We start from the raw sequence: 17,912 nt of genomic DNA, 5'->3' as shown, positions 1-17,912 counted from the left end.
CAGTAAAGCTGCATGCCCTGGGGAAAAATTACAGTTGTAGTTTCCCCTTGCTTTCAGCTGTTCACAGTAGCAGCACAGCAAGGCCGTTTTGGTTAGTGTTACAAGGCCAGATCAGACAATCATCCAGATTGTTGCCCTTGCAAACTACTGGAAAGGCTGCTGCCCCTCTTCAGGAACCACACGTTTGTCTGGCCTCTCAACGGATACGCCTCCGTTGTGGTTTCACCTAAGGTATGGCTACCTGTATCACTGAGGCACGCAAGCCTCCCACCAACGGCAAGGTCCATGGCATGGTTTATTGGGGGGGGGGGGGACTTTTGCCTTACTTGCATAAAAATATTTTTAATGTGGCGCAGTGCAAAACTCATTGCATCCCTCCCATCCCACCCCTTGCATCCTGCCCCGTCAGGCCACCTCCAAAGCCATGCAGGTACATGAACGTTACCTGGCAAGCCACCCTTATTCCGGCAGAATAGGCAACACAGCAAGGACGTGAAGCCTGACAAACAGCTGTGATTGGCTAACGGCTAATCCCTACCACCCGAATCAGTGAAATGTCAGTCACAAAGTAGACTAATTTCAATTGGAGTATAGGCCTAAAATGGAAACTAATTTCTAAAAACGTCATAGACTTAGTCATATGCAACGGTCACAGGTGCTGCTTCCACAAACTGCCTCCATTTCTTTGTTCTGTGCTCTATTCCTCCAGGTATCTTCATTCCCCAAGGCTTCCAGATGCTTCGCCCGGTCGTCCAACCAGCGCTCCCTAAGCCGTCGTATGGGGCGTCTGGTGACATCAACGTCAGACATCAACTTGAGTTCACTATAAGCCCTCATAAGTTGAACTCGTTTTCTCAACTTAAGGAAACACTTCATGACAATCGCTTCAGAACTGCTACAAATTCGTTGGGCAATAGACCGCGCCGCTTGAACTGTCAACACAACTGGCACTGCTAAGAGTATCCTACGACTTCCAAATCGTTGGCAACGGGTTATACACAATGCAGATGACTACTTTGAATGTCAGTAAAACTTTGAAACACATATCTATTTTGCATGAGCTGTAAATAAATAGTTGCCACTATTAAAGCTCCAACCCTCGTATTACAACAAAGTGGGTAGGAGTAACGCCATCTACATTCTGTATATAAGAAAGGGATACTCAGTAGATTTCTCATTCAGAAATCACATTTGAATGTGGGTTCCTTGTTACCGTATCGTGTTAGACCTCCTGTGAGAAGGAGAGGCGTCTGCCACCACGTATCGGGTTCGACAGCAGCAGGATCGCCGCCTATCAAGACAGCTGTTTATCGTGCCACGATCATGCTCGTGATTGCCATGCAAATACGGATCGATGGGTTCAGGACAGCCACACTCAAAGCCATGTAGGATATCAGCTGCCTTGCGCGACAAGCACCTAGGGGCAGAGACTTTATTCTCTGGACCGAGCAGGCTCGTACAACCACGTCACGTACATTAAGTGCGAAAAGGGGCCTGTTTGCAGTGAGTCAAAACTCATCACTGGCACTGCGACCCGAAGTGGTGCCACCATAGAAAACACTGGACGCAGGAGTAGCACCAAGTCGTCTATTTAGGTGAGTCGGGAGTGTTCGTAAATGGAGGCTCCGAGGAGAAAGAATGTGGTCAGGCAGCATCCGTCAGCGTCATAAGCGTCTAGCATCTTGAGTCGATGGTATGTGGAGCCACTGCACATTCCTAGACTTGTAAAACTAACGTAGACTGTCATAAGTAAGCGTAGACTACGGTAGGTTTCCTTGTAGCTTTGTTCAGTTAAGGTCGTACCTGCGTTACCTATATGTTAGGTGTGTTACATAACGGTCGGGCGTTACTTCATAACGATCGCTTTCTTTAAGAATGCGATCAGTGTCTTATCAGATTCCCCTAAAAACCAGAAGTGGTGAACCGTCTAGAAACTGAAAGAATATGTTAAGGGCCAGGTAACCTACAGAATATTATTGTTGTACATAGGTATCCTCCTGTCTGTTACTTAAAAGTAAACAGTATTTATTGAAACTTGAAATTGTCAGTGTTTAATGCATGTTTTATTAAGCATTGTTGATTTGAAACATGAATAAGAGGGATGGTGTTGCAAAAATAAAGAAAACAATACCTATTTATCATATACCGCTAGAAAACGCAATTTCTTCAACAATAAGGTAAAATAAAAAAAAACACACAAAACAAAAATATCTCACACATCGGTTCACTACATCGTCTAACTTACATAAAACACGTTTCTGTTATTCAAAAATACCTTTCGCATTTATCAGAAGTAATGGGAAACCATTGACTTTGATCATGATGAAGTAAATTTTATTGAAAAGAAAATAACAATAATTGTATGTATATATTTTTGATGTTCGTGCATGTAAACTGTGCTTGCACCAAAAGTAATTGCTTGGTTACATAAAGGCGCAGAAGTTACGTTATCAAATAAGTTTTATTACTGATAAAATGCAATTTATATTCTGTAAGGATAGAAACTACACAATGGTCTAACACTGAATGATGTACGGTTCTAATTATGTGCAAAACCACCAAACAAACAAAAATCAAAGGGAAGTCGTCGGCTCCCAGTTTCTCTCTTACACAAACATTTATAGCCCTACCCTACAACGCTGCTAATGCTACAGGTAATCCTACCATTTGCAACGTCATTTATGTAGTGTATCAAAACTACCAAACAGTGGTTTTGGTAGACCGCAGCTCTAGGTACACCATATCACGACCACCTCTGGTTTATCAAGTTGGTAATTTGTACAGCAGCCACTACATTCCCGACGTTATAATGCTGATGGCTGTGCCCTGTCTGCGAGGATTACGTTACGTTATCTTTCAACAACATAATGCAAACCGCGTGTTCCCCAACCTGTCCTCACCTACGCTGATACAGGTAGTGTTCGACTGTAGCTGTGGCCAGCATGTTAAAAACATGTGCTCATAAAATACTGAGTAAGTGGCGCGCCACCACTCGCCACCACTATGGTTGATGATCTCTGGTGTAATGTGAAGCAGCCTGGAGTGACTTAACATTATTTATCGTCCGGACTACGTTCGACTCGAGACACGGTCGGGTTAGAACCACTGACGCTGCCAAAGGGGACATGTTTGCACCCTGTATATCCCAAATTGTCTACAAATTTAAGCATGCATATTCCTACCACCTTGTTATTTCCCATTCTTGCTGATGCTGCAGATTTAATGACCATGAATGTACACGATTAAACGCTAAAATCTATCTCTCTGCTTAAAAGAAAAGAATAGTGAAGCAACCAACAATACTGACGGTGACTAGCATTCGAAGTAACGGAAGGATAGGAGTAACGTGAGGATAGTGTTATGAAGCTTGTAACTGGATAGTAATTGCGACGCACCTGTTTCCACATCTGGGTCCCCTTCACTGTACTGTTCCCGCTCTGGATACTATTCCCATACAATGTACTGTTTCCAAGGTAAGGTTTCCAGTATTCGTAGATCCTCGCGTCTGGGATGTTTTCCAGTAGCCATTCCCTGCAACAAAAGCAAAATGTTTATGTCTGTTATTTTAAACTTTAAGTGAGTGTGTTGGTAAATGTTAGTGGATCTTGAGTCATGTGTACTACCAGGTCTTATTAAACACACATAAACGTGTTTCATAATTCGTCGAATGCTTTGAGGCGATTCTTTCATGTCTTCTTTTTTTTTCGACTATGGAAGGCATCAATAATAGAGAAGAGTGGAAGAGAGCGTTGTAGCGGATCCCCCATGCTATTCAACCTATGCACAGAGCACGCAGTAAAGAATACCAAGGAGAAATTTGGAAAGAGAATTGAAGTACACGGAGAAGTAATAAATACTTCAAGTTAAGCTTATCCTGTATGGATACTGTAGAACATATGACTGTGTGTTACAGAAAACTGAAGAGTGTCACTTATAAAACAACTGTTTATTTTCTATAAATTAGTTTTCGACTCTTTTCAGGCAGAGTAAGGTATCTATTTTTGTAGCGTGATGCTAGGTACTGGCGTTGCTACAAGACGACAAAAAACGCTTTAATATATCGCCAGGAGTGTTATACGGCAACCTTTTCGACATAACATTCCATATAGCTTTCATTCATGGTGATACATTAAGGGCTTTACTATCTTCGTGCAAGGAACTAAAAATAAATATGAAACTTCTATATGCCCCATCTGAAGATGAATCTGAACAGGCTCCGAAAATAATTAATCAAAATAAACAAATATTTCATAAGTGGTTGATAGAAGAAAAACACGCATTTTCTTGTCGCTGCAAAGCAACTAAGGACAACATGTACACACAAATAAAGAACTTAATGACGCCTTGTCAAGCATTTCCAGTTGGTCTCCAGTATCACTTCAAGAAGATTCATCTCAATCTGTATAAAACTGTTGAAACCATCTGATTTAATAACCACTGTAAACGTAATGATCTTACGCCAAAGTGCATAACAGTACAAACTTTTCAACGAGTGTGGTGTCATTGTCCAATGCCCCCAACTCCGCGCAGTCGTTAAACTTCCTTATGTCAGTGTCAACATGTTTTTCGTTCCAGGTTCATAAACCCAATGTCGGCCGACAGTTTTTGTACTTCACCGGGGATGTCGTTGCAATATAATTGTAAATTACACCGTAGGAAATACTGCAACCAATCACAAGTGTTTTTGAAACGATTCTATTGTACCATTATTAGTTTCCAGTCTGACCCCACCGTCAGATGCTAACGTTGAACTTATTTGCAAGTTTTACATTTGTGTCCTAAATTTTATCAAAGCTTTCGGGATTGCATAGTTCACAAGAGGTTTTACGTTTCCGTCCTAAAACACAACAAAGTTTTTGCGATTATTATTATTAATTACTATTTTTATTTTATGGCCTTCACTGGACCACTCTATTCAAAAGGACTACACAGTTTGTTGTTATTCAATAATACAACATAGTTCAATAATAATTCAATAAGACAACTCAACTGTGCAGTGGTTATACAGGGATTATTATAATTTATTATTATACGAAGAGAGTTTTGCTCTTCTGTCTGCCCAATACTTCTTCATTCTTTCAGATATTTTCTTTCTTTCTTCCTCTGCGATCACTCTTCCCGTAGCCCTTTTATGGATCTTCTTTTATAGCCTGATTTGTCTGTCCTCTAGTTTTTTCTGTATTGTTTTTTAAGCATCTACTGTAATTTGGAGTTCTCTTATACCTTTTTCACAATATTTCTCTTATTCCCTTACTAATTCTGTTTTCTGAGATTCTCAGCACATTATTCAAGAATAAGATACACTTCTTCCTAATTGTGCTCATAACTTATTCTATTTTCTTGTACACTGTTTTACTTGAAGCTATTCTCGAATAACCATTTACTTGATATTTTTTAGTTATGCAATTCCTAATTATTTTTCTATGTTTAGTATTTTGTCAGTTTCTGCTTCATGGATTGTTTTGAAGATGGTTTCAGCTGCATAAATTATTTCTGGTTATGTTACTGTTTTATGACGTCTGAATTTTGCACCTCTGAATAGGCTTCTTTTTGTTGTATGTGTTTTTGATGATGTAATTTGTTTTTTTTTTCAGTTTTTTATTCTATTTTTCCATGATGGTTTCTCGCTTAGATTGTAAGTTCCGATTTCACCTAAATATTTAAATTCATCAATAATTTTGGTTTCTTGTTCTCCTATTATAATTTTGTTTGCAAATGGGGGGTCGGTTCGCATAACCCCCGCTTTTTCAAGTGATATTCCGAGCCCAACTTTCTGCGCTATTTCCTGTAGTGATCTTAACTTCTTGCCTGGTTTCTCGAACATCGTTGGCTAGGAGACCAAGCTCATCAGCAAATTCCAAGCAGTTCCAACTTATATTATTTTTAACGCTTCCAAATCTTATGTTCTTTAGGCTATCCTTGTACCATTCTCTCATTATGTATTCCAGGGCACAGTTGAACAGTAATGGTGATAAGCAGTCACCTTGTCTTAAGCCTGTTTCTATAAGGAATGGCTCAGACATTTCTCCTCTAAACTTAACATTCGATTTGGTGTTGATCAGAGAAAGTCCTATTAATTTAATTACTTATGGACTGAGTCCCTAAGCCCTTAACATTTTTAATACTGAAGGTCTATCGGGGCAGTTAAAAGCCTTCTCGAAATCTAAAAATGTTATTGCGAGAGATTTGTTCTGTTTCATGCAGTATGCCACAATCAGTTTCAAACTAATGAACTGCTGCACACAGCTTCTCCAAGGTCTGAAACCTCGCTGGTATTCTCCTAACTCCTGTTCTAGTTGCTCCTTGATTTTTCCAAATAGGATGTTGGATAAAATCTTGTGTGTGCAGTATAGTAGAGAGATTCCTCTATAGTTGTCTGAATTATTCTTATCCCCCCCTCTTCTGTAGTGGGTGTATGATGGCTATGGTAAATTGTTCAGGGATTGTTCTTTTATCCAAATTTTTATTAGAGCCTTGTGTGAGAAGGTGTTGATTTTGTCACAGAATATTTCCACGTTTCAACAAAAACCTGACCTTCTCCATGTTCCTTAAAGTTTTTTTGTCCTCTGAGGACTCTTTCCGTTTCTTGGAAAGTTGGGAGGCATAATGTTTTGGTTCGGTTTTAATTGGGTTCTTTACATCGATTTGTAAGAGTTCCTTGGGCTCTTCCAATTCAAAAGTTAATTAAATGCTTTTGCCACGATTTCAGTATTTTCTTTGTTACTGTGTGCTATTCTTCCATCTTTACCTTTTAGTAGTAGTGTAGAGGGCTCATGCCGTTGTAGTTCTTTCCCAAAGATTTTGTAGTAGTTTCCAGAATTGGTCTTGTGGTAATTATGTTCTACATAGTTTATTATGTCTTTATAGAATCCTCTCTTAATCCTCCTAATGTTTTGTGTAAATTTTTTCTCTTAATTTTTGAGATAGATATCATTTTCTTCTATTTTGTTTGTTTTAAACTTTAACCATACTCGGTGTCTTTCTTCATGGAATTTGCCATATTCTGGAATCCACCATGCATGCTTTCTTCGTCGGTACAAGGGAGCTAGATTCTGAGCTTCTTTTTTAAGACAAGGTATCAATTCTTCTACATCATCTACTATTTTAATGGTTTGTGTTATCTATTGGCATTTGTCTTTTCAATTAGCTGATGTTGGTCATACCTTCTTCTTGTTTTATTATTTTCTTCGTTATTTTCCTTTAATGGAGTGAATTTCATTTTAATTTTAAGTACATAGTAGTCTGAGACTGTGTCTACTCCTCTCAACACTTTAACATTGTATATTTCCATAAGAAAACTTTTGTCTATACAGACATGGTCTAGCAGCCACTCCCCTGCCTCCAGCCTGGATGTTTCCATGTTTTAAGTTTACTTGGCTTCCTCTTGAAGTAAGCTGTTAACTTTGAGTTTCTATCTGGTATCATCTTCATGATTGTTCAACATATTTTGAAGTAAGCTGTGAGGACGGCAATCTAAAATACAGTGTTTGAAACGCTAATATTCCGAGAATCTCGTCAGCTTCTACTTAACCCTACCATATTTTCCCCGGAAAAATACAGGGACCCCTGAAAAAATGTGATAAACTAATCAGCAGTTTCTTAAATACTGTAACATGTGTGGGCCTCAGTATGTAAAACCCAATTCTACTTAAATTTCTTGCAGAAATTACGGGGAAGTATCAAGTCAACCCTCCATTATTGTAATTAATGTGAAAGCTCTGTGGTTTTATATTAAACTTCTTAACTAAGTCTTTTTTTTTCTTCAACGAAAGGTTATTTTTATTTTATGTTGCAATAAAAGGTGCATTTGCGTATCGACATAACAGCAGTGTTCACACAAATGACAACACACCACATCAGCTGCCAACAAGACTACTTAAACTTTGTAGTCTGTCTTCTCTGCCCACAGAAACCTCTAAAATGTTATAAGAAGAAGTGGGATAAGAGTCGATCCAGCACACCTCATTGCAAAAAATTGCAAACAATTATTTGCTTTTTAAATTAGAGAGACAGTGTCAGGAATATTCAGAACATATTTGTGTACCAGCTAAAATTCCGGCGATGCGGGAAACAGAAGCCAAAAAAGGGACTGCCCCGTTTTCTTTACGAGACGAATTCCAGCTGGCAGGTGTGCTTCTACTGGTCTCTGACAACAGAGAAACAGACGACAACGAAATTAAATTATTCTGAATTGTCGTTCTTTCATAGCACAGTCACGTCGAGTAATCCGAGTTGGTCAGTTCATCGCTCCGTGCTTAAAAGACGATTACGTTGGCCACCGGCTGATCATTAAAAATTGCCACCATTCAGAACACCTATTGTCAACTGATCTCTGTTTGGGATTGTTGCCCCCCCCCCCCCTTGCGACCACAAAGTTGTGACACTGTAATTGCCTGACGAAGTGTTGTCTTGCCTATGTGGACAGATGATTAACTGATTAAAAGCAGTAATTGTACCTACGCTGAAATAAATTTTGCAGTACGAGTAATGATCAAAACATTTTTATTAATGTTCTGTATGTCAGTTTCTTTCCACCCACTGTGATGTACTGCAACAGTATTAATTTAATTTCACATTCTTTTCGACGAATAAGTACTGCATTTGAAAATAACCGTTTCTCTACTGTGTATGTATGAATCTGTAATACTTGCGTGTCAAAATTTATACAACTGCAGCTGATCGTTATGCGTCGTGCATGCCGTCTTCAGTGCTGGTATACAAACAATAAAATATTCGCCGTCTCATATCCTTTAACGACACAGTGGCCGCACCACTTACCATTCTGCCCCTGAGGTAAGTGGCAAATATGGTTTATAGTCGAATTGACATACGTCAATTCAAATTAAGCACAGCTTAAAATATTACTGTCTTTATATGTATATTTGTTTCTTATCCAGCAGGAGACCGAGCGAGGTGGCGCAGTGGTTAAACACTGGACTGGCATTCGGGAGGACGACGGTTCAATCCCGCGTCCGGCCATCCTGATTTAGGTTTTCCGTGATTTCCCAAAATCGCTCCAGGCAAATGCCGGGATGGTTCCTTTCAAAGGGCACGGCCGACTTCCTTCCCCGTCCTTCCCTATTCTGATGAGACCGATGACCTCGCTGTCTGGTCTCCTTCCCCAAAACAACCCAACCCTCCAGCAGGAGAACTGCACTTTTAAGATAATGTTAACATTTGCTAACGTTTTTGTATTTGGCTGTTAGTTTCATTACAGGCCATCTGATCGCTAGAATCGGCCAACGTTTGCTCTCTCAGTATTACTGTGCAACAAGATCGTGCACTCAACTTCTGTACCAAATCAGGCATTTCAGGTAAGCGGCGAGCCTATGCAAGAGACTCGTTCTTTGTGACGATAAACTGCACCAAATCAGAACACCCTGTGAAGAGACAAAAAAAAAAAAAAAAAAAAAAAAAAAAAAAAAAAAAAACGTCATTCCAAATTTAAACGAAAGCAAAATCCCAGAATTGGCGATCTTTTGCAGAAGCCCGAAATTTAGAGGGACTTCAATGCGAGATGCTTGTAATAGTTTCCACAACGAAACTTTGTCTCGAGACCTGGCAGAAAATCCAAAGAGATTCTGGTCATGTATAAACAGTGCTAGCGACAAGACACAGTCAATGCCTGCTCTGCACAATAGCAATTGAAATACTGTCGACGACAGTACTGCGAAACCAGAGTTACTAAACATAGCCTTTCGAAATTCCTTGACCAAAGAAGACAAAATATTCCAGAATTCGAGTCAAGAACAGTTGCCAACATGAGTAACATAGAAGTAGATATCCGTGGAGTAGAGAAGCATCTTAAATCATTTAATAAATGAAAGTCTTCCGGTCCAGACTGTAAACCAATCAGGTTCCTTTCAGAACATGCTGATGCAATAGCTCCATACTTAACCATCATATGCAGCCTCTCGCTCGACGAAAGACCCATACCCAAAGACTGGAAAGTTGCACAGATCCCACCAATATTCAAGGAAAGCAATAGGGGTAGTCAACTAAATTACATGCCCATGTCATTAACGTCGATATGCAACAGGATTCTGGAACATAATTTGTGTTGGAACGTTGTGAATTACTTCGGAGAGAACGGTCTATTGACACCCATTCAACACGGATTTAGAAAATATCATTCTTTTGAAACACAACTAGCTCTTTATTCAGACAAAGTGTTGAGTGCTATCGACAAGGGATTTCAAATTGATTCCGTATTTCTGGATTTCCAAAAGGCTTTTGACACCGTACCCCACATGTGGTTTGTAATGAAACAGCGTGCTTATGGAATATCGCCTCAATTATGCGACTGGATTCGTGATTTCGTGTCAGAGAGGTCACAGTTCACAGTAACTGACGGAAAATCATCGAGTAAAACAGAAGTAATATCTGGCGTTCCCCAACAATCTGAGCAGCCGTCTTAGGTTGTTTGCAGGTTTTTCTGTCGTTTATCGTCCAGTAAAGTTATCAGAAGATTTAAAAAATTCCAAAACTATTTAGAAAAGATATCCGTATGGTACGAAAATTGTCAATTGACCGTAAATAATGAATAGTGTGAAGTCATCCACATGAGTGCTAAAAGGAATCCGTTAATCTTCGGTTACACGATAAATCAGTCAAATTTAAAGGCACTAAATTCAACTAAATACCTAGAAATTACAATTACGAACAACTTAAATTGAAAAGAACACATAGGAAATGTTGTGGGGAAGGCTAACCAAAATTGCGTTTTAATGACACGGCACTTAGAAACTGTAAGAGATCTACTAAAAAGACTGCCTACACTACGCTTGTCCGTCTTCTTTTAGAATACTGCTGCGCGATGTGGGACCCTTACCAGATAGGACTGACGGGGTACATCGAAAAAATTCAAAGAAGGGCAGCACGTTTTGTATTAACGCGAAATAGGGGAGAGAGTGTCACTGAAATGATACAGGATTTGCCGGCAGCTGTGGCGGAGCGGTTCTAGGTGCTTCAGTCCGGAACCTTGTTGCTGCTGCGGTCGCAGGTTCGAATCCTGCCTGGGGCATGGATGTGTGTGACGTCCTTAGATTAGTTAGGATTAAGTAGTTCTAAGTTTAGGGGGCTGATGACCTCAGATGTTATGTCCCATAGTGCTTAGAGCCATTTGAACCATTTGAAACAGGATTTGGAGTGGATATCATTAAAACAAAGGCGTTTTTCGTTGCGGTGGAATCTTCTCACGACATTTCAATCGCTAACTATCTCCTCCAAATGCGAAAATATTTTCACGGCACGAACCTACATCGGGAGAAACGATCGCTATAATAAAATAAGGGAAATCAGAGCTCGCGCGGAAAGATATAGGTGTTCGTGAGCGGGATAATAGAGAATTATTGTGAATATGGTTCGATGAATCCTCTGCCAGGCACTTAAACGTAATTTGCAGAGTAGCCATATAGATGTAGATGTAGATGTAGATGTAGAAGTCCCTCTGCTAATCATACGGTTCGCACGGTTTTATAGTTGCCTGTCGCCAGTAACATGAATCTCAACCTGTTATCATCATGACCACCATGGAATAAAGAAGGTAGAATCGCTTTAGGCTTTTCCTCAAGGCTACGGGAATATTTCTGAACTTTGGTGTATAGAAGTGCTTCATTTTTCCAGGCATGTAAAGAAGAGCTGCTGCATACTATGTATTAATATAAATATGTAACTTTTGGATCCTGTCAGGATACTCGACATTGTACTGAAGAAAATAAACAATTTTCAATCGGCTTTTCAGAAAGAATAAGGAAGGAAACAGTTGCAACCACGTAAAAAACTACTGACTTCCCTCTTCTGTCACTCGTGGTCACTTTGTCATCACCAACATAGCGCGGAACGTCAGAGCTGAGAGAACTGAGAATGGAACACACGGGAAAACTGAATGTAGCCTACACATCTTCACTTCAGGTAAATATACGTATTTTACTTGGACAGATAGCTGCAGAGTTTGTGGTTGGTCGTAGTTCAAGTGTTAGAGTGGTAAGGAACAAGAGCGCCGCACAGCTCGCGTCCTCACCTGTAGTAACCCACGAAGGTGTACATGCTGGCGCCGGTCGGGACTCCGCAGGTGGGGTCCATGACGCGCTCGGGCGGCTCCGTCACCCTCGCTGCCGGCACCTTGCCTTTGACCACTGCCATCAGCACGAAGCCCAGCAGCGGGTAATTTGCTATGACTGCACCGCCTTCGTCGCCCCTACAAACTCCCTGCAAATGTGGACAGTACGTTAGTACACCATGCCGTTTCCTGTCTTCTCGTACAACGGGGTTCGACAAGCCCCAATACCCCACTTAACAACTGAGAAAATAAACAGCTACACTAAGTGATCAAAAGTATCCGGACACTTGGCTCAGAACGACTTACAAGTGCGTGGCGCCCTCCACCGGTAATGCTGGAATTCAGTATGGTGTTGGCCCACCGTTAGCCTTTATGACAGCTTCCACTCTCGCAGGCATACGTTCAATTAGGTGTTGGAAGGTTTCTTGAGGAATGGCAGCCCATTCTTCACGGAGTGCTGCACTGATGTCGATCGGTGAGGCCTGGCACGAAGTCGGCGCTCCAAAACATCCCAAAGATGTTCTGTAGGATTCAGCTCAGGACTCTGTGCAGGCCAGTCCATGTTGTTGTTGTTGTGGTCTTCAGTCCTGAGACTGGTTTGATGCAGCTCTCCATGCTACTCTATCCTGTGCAAGCTTCTTCATCTCCCAGTACCTACTGCAACCTACATCCTTCTGAATCTGCTTAGTGTATTCATCTCTTAGTCTCCCTCTACGCTTTTTACCCTCCACGCTGCCCTCCAATGCTAAATTTCTGATCCCTTGATGCCTCAAAACATGCCCTACCAACCGATCCCTTCTTCTAGTCAAGTTGTGCCACAAACTTCTCTTCTCCCCAATCCTATTCAATACCTCCTCATTAGTTATGTGATCTACCCATCTAATCTTCAGCATTCTTCTGTAGCACCACATTTCGAAAGCTTCTATTCTCTTCTTGTCCAAACTATTTACCGTCCATGTTTCACTTCCATACATGGCTACACTCCATACAAATACTTTCAGAAACGACTTCCTGACACTTAAATCTATACTCGATGTTAACAAATTTCTCTTCTTCAGAAACGATTTCCTTGCCATTGCCAGTCTACATTTTATATCCTCTCTACTTCGACCATCATCAGTTATTTTACTCCCTAAATAGCAAAACACCTTTATTACTTTAAGTGTCTCATTTCCTAATCTAATCCCCTCAGCATCACCCGATTTAATTTGACTACATTCCATTATCCCCGTTTTGCTTTTGTTGATGTTCATCTTATATCCTCCTTTCAAGACACTGTCCATTCCGTTCAACTGCTCTTCCAAGTCCTTTGCTGTCTCTGACAGAATTACAATGTCATCGGCGAACCTCAAAGTTTTTACTTCTTCTCCACGAATTTTAATACCTACTCCGAATTTTTCTTTTGTTTCCTTTACTGCTTGCTCAATATACAGATTGAATAACATCGGGGAGAGGCTACAACCCTGTCTCACTCCTTTCCCAACCACTGCTTCCCTTTCATGCCCCTCGACTCTTATAACTGCCATCTGGTTTCTGTACAAATTGTAAATAGCCTTTCGCTCCCTGTATTTTACCCCTGCCACCTTCAGAATTTGAAAGAGAGTATTCCAGTCAACATTGTCAAAAGCTTTCTCTAAGTCTACAAATGCTAGAAACGTAGGTTTGCCTTTCCTTAATCTTTCTTCTAAGATAAGTCGTAAGGTTAGTATTGCCTCACGTGTTCCAACATTTCTACGGAATCCAAACTGATCTTCCCCGAGGTCCGCTTCTACCAGTTTTTCCATTCGTCTGTAAAGAATTCGCGTTATTATTTTGCAGCTGTGACTTATTAACCTGATAGTTCGGTAATTTTCACATCTGTCAATACCTGCTTTCTTTGGGATTGGAATTCTTGAAGTCTGAGGGTATTTCGCCTGTCTCATACATCTTGCTCACCAGATGGTAGAGTTTTGTCATGACTGGTTCTCCCAAGGCCATCAGTAGTTCTAATGGAATGTTGTCTACTCCCGGGGCCTTGTTTCGACTCAGGTCTTTCAGTGCTCTGTCAACCTCTTCACGCAGTATCTTATCTCCCATTTCATCTTCATCTACATCCTCTTCCATTTCCATAATATTGTCCTCAAGTACATCGCCCTTGTATAAACCCTCTATATACTCCTTCCACCTTTCTGCCTTCCCTTCTTTGCTCAGAACTGGGTTGCCATCTGAGCTCTTGATATTCATACAAGTGGTTCTCTTCTCTCCAAAGGTCTCTTTAATTTTCCTGTAGGCAGTATCTATCTTACCCCTAGTGAGATAAGCCTCTACATCCTTACATTTGTCCTCTAGCCATCCCTGCTTAGCCATTTTGCATTTCCTGTCGATCTCATTTTTGAGACGTTTGTATTCGTTTTTGCCTGCTTCATTTACTGCATTTTTATATTTTCTTCTGTTACCCAAGGATTTCTACTAGCCCTCGCCTTTTTACCTACTTGATCCTCTGCTGCCTTCACTACTTCATCCCTCAGAGCTACCCATTCTTCATCTACTGTATTTCTTTCCCCCATTCCTGTCAATTGTTCCCTTATGCTCTTCCTGAAACTCTCTACAACCTCTGGTTTTTTCAGTTTATCCAGGTCCCATCTCCTTAAATTCCCACCTTTTTGCAGTTTCTTCAGTTTCAATCTGCAGTTCATAACCAATAGATTGTGGTCAGAATCCACATCTGCCCCTGGAAATGTCTTCCAATTTAAAACCTGGTTCCTAAATCTCTGTCTTACCATTATATAATCTATCTGATACCTTTTAGTATCTCTAGGATTCTTCCAGGTATACAACCTTCTTTTATGATTCTTGAACCAAGTGTTAGCTATGATTAAGTTATGCTCTGTGCAAAATTCTACAAGGCGGCTTCCTCTTTCATTTCTTCCCCCAAATCCATATTCACCTACTACGTTTCCTTCTCTCCCTTTTCCTACACTCGAATTCCAGTCACCAATGACTATTAAATTTCCGTCTCCCTTCACTACCTGAATAATTTCTTTTATCTCGTCATACATTTCATCAATTTCTTCATCATCTGCAGAGCTAGTTGGCATATGAACTTGTACTACTGTAGTAGGCATGGGCTTTGTGTCTATCTTGGCCACAATAATGCGTTCACTATGCTTTTTGTAGTAGCTAACCCGCACTCCTATTTTTTATTCATTATTAAACCTACTCCTGCATTACCCCTATTTGATTTTGTATTTATAACCCTGTAATCACCTGACAAAAAGTCTTGTTCCTCCTGCCACCGAACTTCACTAATTCCCACTATATCTAACTTTAACCTATCCATTTCCCTTTTTAAATTTTCTAACCTACCTGCCCGATTAAGGGATCTGACATTCCACGCTCCGAGCCGTAGAACGCCAGTTTTCTTTCTCCTGATAACGACGTCCTCTTGAGTAGTCCCCGCCCGGAGATCCGAATGGGGGACTATTTTACCTCCGGAATATTTTACCCAAGAGGACGCCATCATCATTTAATCATACAGTAAAGCTGCATGTCCTCGGGAAAATTTACGGCTGTAGTTTCCGCTTGCTTTCAGCCGTTCGCAGTACCAGCACAGCAAGGCCGTTTTGGTTAATGTTACAAGGCCATTTCAGTCAATCATCCAGACTGTTCCCCATGCAACTACTGAAAAGGCTGCTGCCCCTCTTCAGGAACCACATGTTTGTCTGGCCTCTCAACAGATACCCCTCCGTTGTGGTTGCACCTACGGTACGGCCATCTGTATCGCTGAGGCACGCAAGCCTCTCCACCAACGGCAAGGTCCATGGTTCATGGGGGGGGGGGGGGGGGGCAGTCCATTACAGGGATGTTATTGTCGTGTAACTACTCCGCCACAGCCCATGTATTATGAACAGGTGGTCGATCGTGTTAAAAGATGCAATCGCCATCCCCGAATAGCTCTTCAACAATAGGAAGAAAGAAGGTGCTTAAAACATCAATGTAGGCCTGTGCTGTGATAGTGTCACGCAAAACAACAAGGTATGAGAAATACGACCACTTCATAACACCACCGCCTCCGAATTTTACTGTTGGCACTACACACGCTGGCAGATGACATTCACCGGGCATTAGCCATACCCATACCTTGCCATCGGATCGCGACATTGGTACCGTGATTCGTCACTCCACACAACGTTTTTCCACTGTTCTGTTTACGCTCGTTACACCAAGCGGCGCGTCGTTTGGCATTTAAGGGCGTGATGTGTGGCTTGTGAGCAGTAATTCGACCATGAAATCCAAGTTTTCTCACCTCGCGCCTAACTGTCATAGTACTTGCAGTGGATCCCGCTGCAGTTTGGAATTCCTGTGTGATGGTCTGTGTAGATGTCTGCCTATTACTCTTTACGACCCTTTTCAACTTTCGGCGGTCTCTTGTCAGTGGGCGGCCACGGTGGTCTAGCGGTTCTAGGCGCTCAGTCCGGAGCCGCGCGACTGCTACGGTCGCAGGTTCGAATCCTGCCTCGGGCATGGATGTGTGTGATGTCCTTAGGTTAGTTAGGTTTAAGTAGTTCTAAGTTCTAGGGGACTGATGACCATAGATGTTAAGTCCCATAGTGCTCAGAGCCATTTGAACCATCTTGTCAGTGAACAGACGAGGTCGGCCTGTAAGCTTTTGTGCTGTACGTGTCCCATCACGTTTCCAGTTCACAATCACATCGGAAACAGTGGACCTAGGGATATTTAGGAGTGTTTAAATCTCGCGTACAGACGTGTGATGCAAGTAACACCCAATCACCTGACCACGTTCGAAGTCCATGAGTTCCGCGGAGCGCCCCATTCTACTCTCTCGCGATGTCTAATGGCTACTGAGGTCGCTGATATGGAATACCTGGCAGGAGGTGGCAGCACAATGCACCTAATATGAAAAACGTTTGTTTTTGGGGGTCTCCGGATACTTTTGATCAGATAGTGTATTTTACTGTTATCCTTGGACGTGTTGCAAACGTGCTTGACACTTCCGTGTGAAGACAAGGGACTCGTTGATCATGTGTGGCTACAGAGGGACTTTGTTGTTCAGATTGTAAGGTTTTTCATGTTTTCAGCCACTGTAAATAGTTCATCTTTACTGTACTGGGGCGAAGATGCATGAGCATGAGTAGTGGATAAGATTCTTGACTCTGTGTTTAATGTAATCTGTGGTGTGCCTGCTCGCCAGTCAGTTGCTCATCGCTAGGACGTTCTTATTAGAGGCATAGTAGCGAGTTTTAGAGAACAAAATCTGATATCTGTTAATCTGGGAGAAATTACGTCGAATACTTTATTATACATATTAAACCTTTACTTGACTTGTATGGATGGAGAACATCCTTTGAGGAATCTTTCAATGTAACCAATGCATCCACATAAAATCGTGTAATATTTCAGGACATCCTTTGAAGATGCCTAGTAACTCAGGCTAAACGCGTCTGAATGAACAAGATAAATAAAAACACTTAATGTATAGCAAGCAAAAGACGTTTTTCTTTTAAACACCTGAAACTTAATGAAATGTTTGTTTGTCACAACCGCTAATTGAAGGAAATCATCGTCTCTTAGATAAACAATAATATTCATGTTCAGTGTTAATTTGATCTCTTTGTTTTCATTATGTCATAAATAAAACAGTTGGTTTAAATGTTTGTAATTTTTGTAATGAATGAATTTCGTAATTGCTAGAGTCCTCTTATGTTGTACAGTCTGTTTTGACAATAATCAGAGTTTAATTTTTCAAGAACGCTTTTCATTAAAGTAAAACCATCCCCCATTATTCTTATTAAGTTTAAAATATTACGTCGTTTGTGCATCACCTTCACTGTTCAGTGTGAATTAATCTGCA

Source organism: Schistocerca nitens, chromosome 5, assembly GCF_023898315.1.
Source record: "Schistocerca nitens isolate TAMUIC-IGC-003100 chromosome 5, iqSchNite1.1, whole genome shotgun sequence".
NCBI lineage: Eukaryota > Metazoa > Arthropoda > Insecta > Orthoptera > Acrididae > Schistocerca > Schistocerca nitens.
This window is presented reverse-complemented; position numbering follows the sequence as displayed.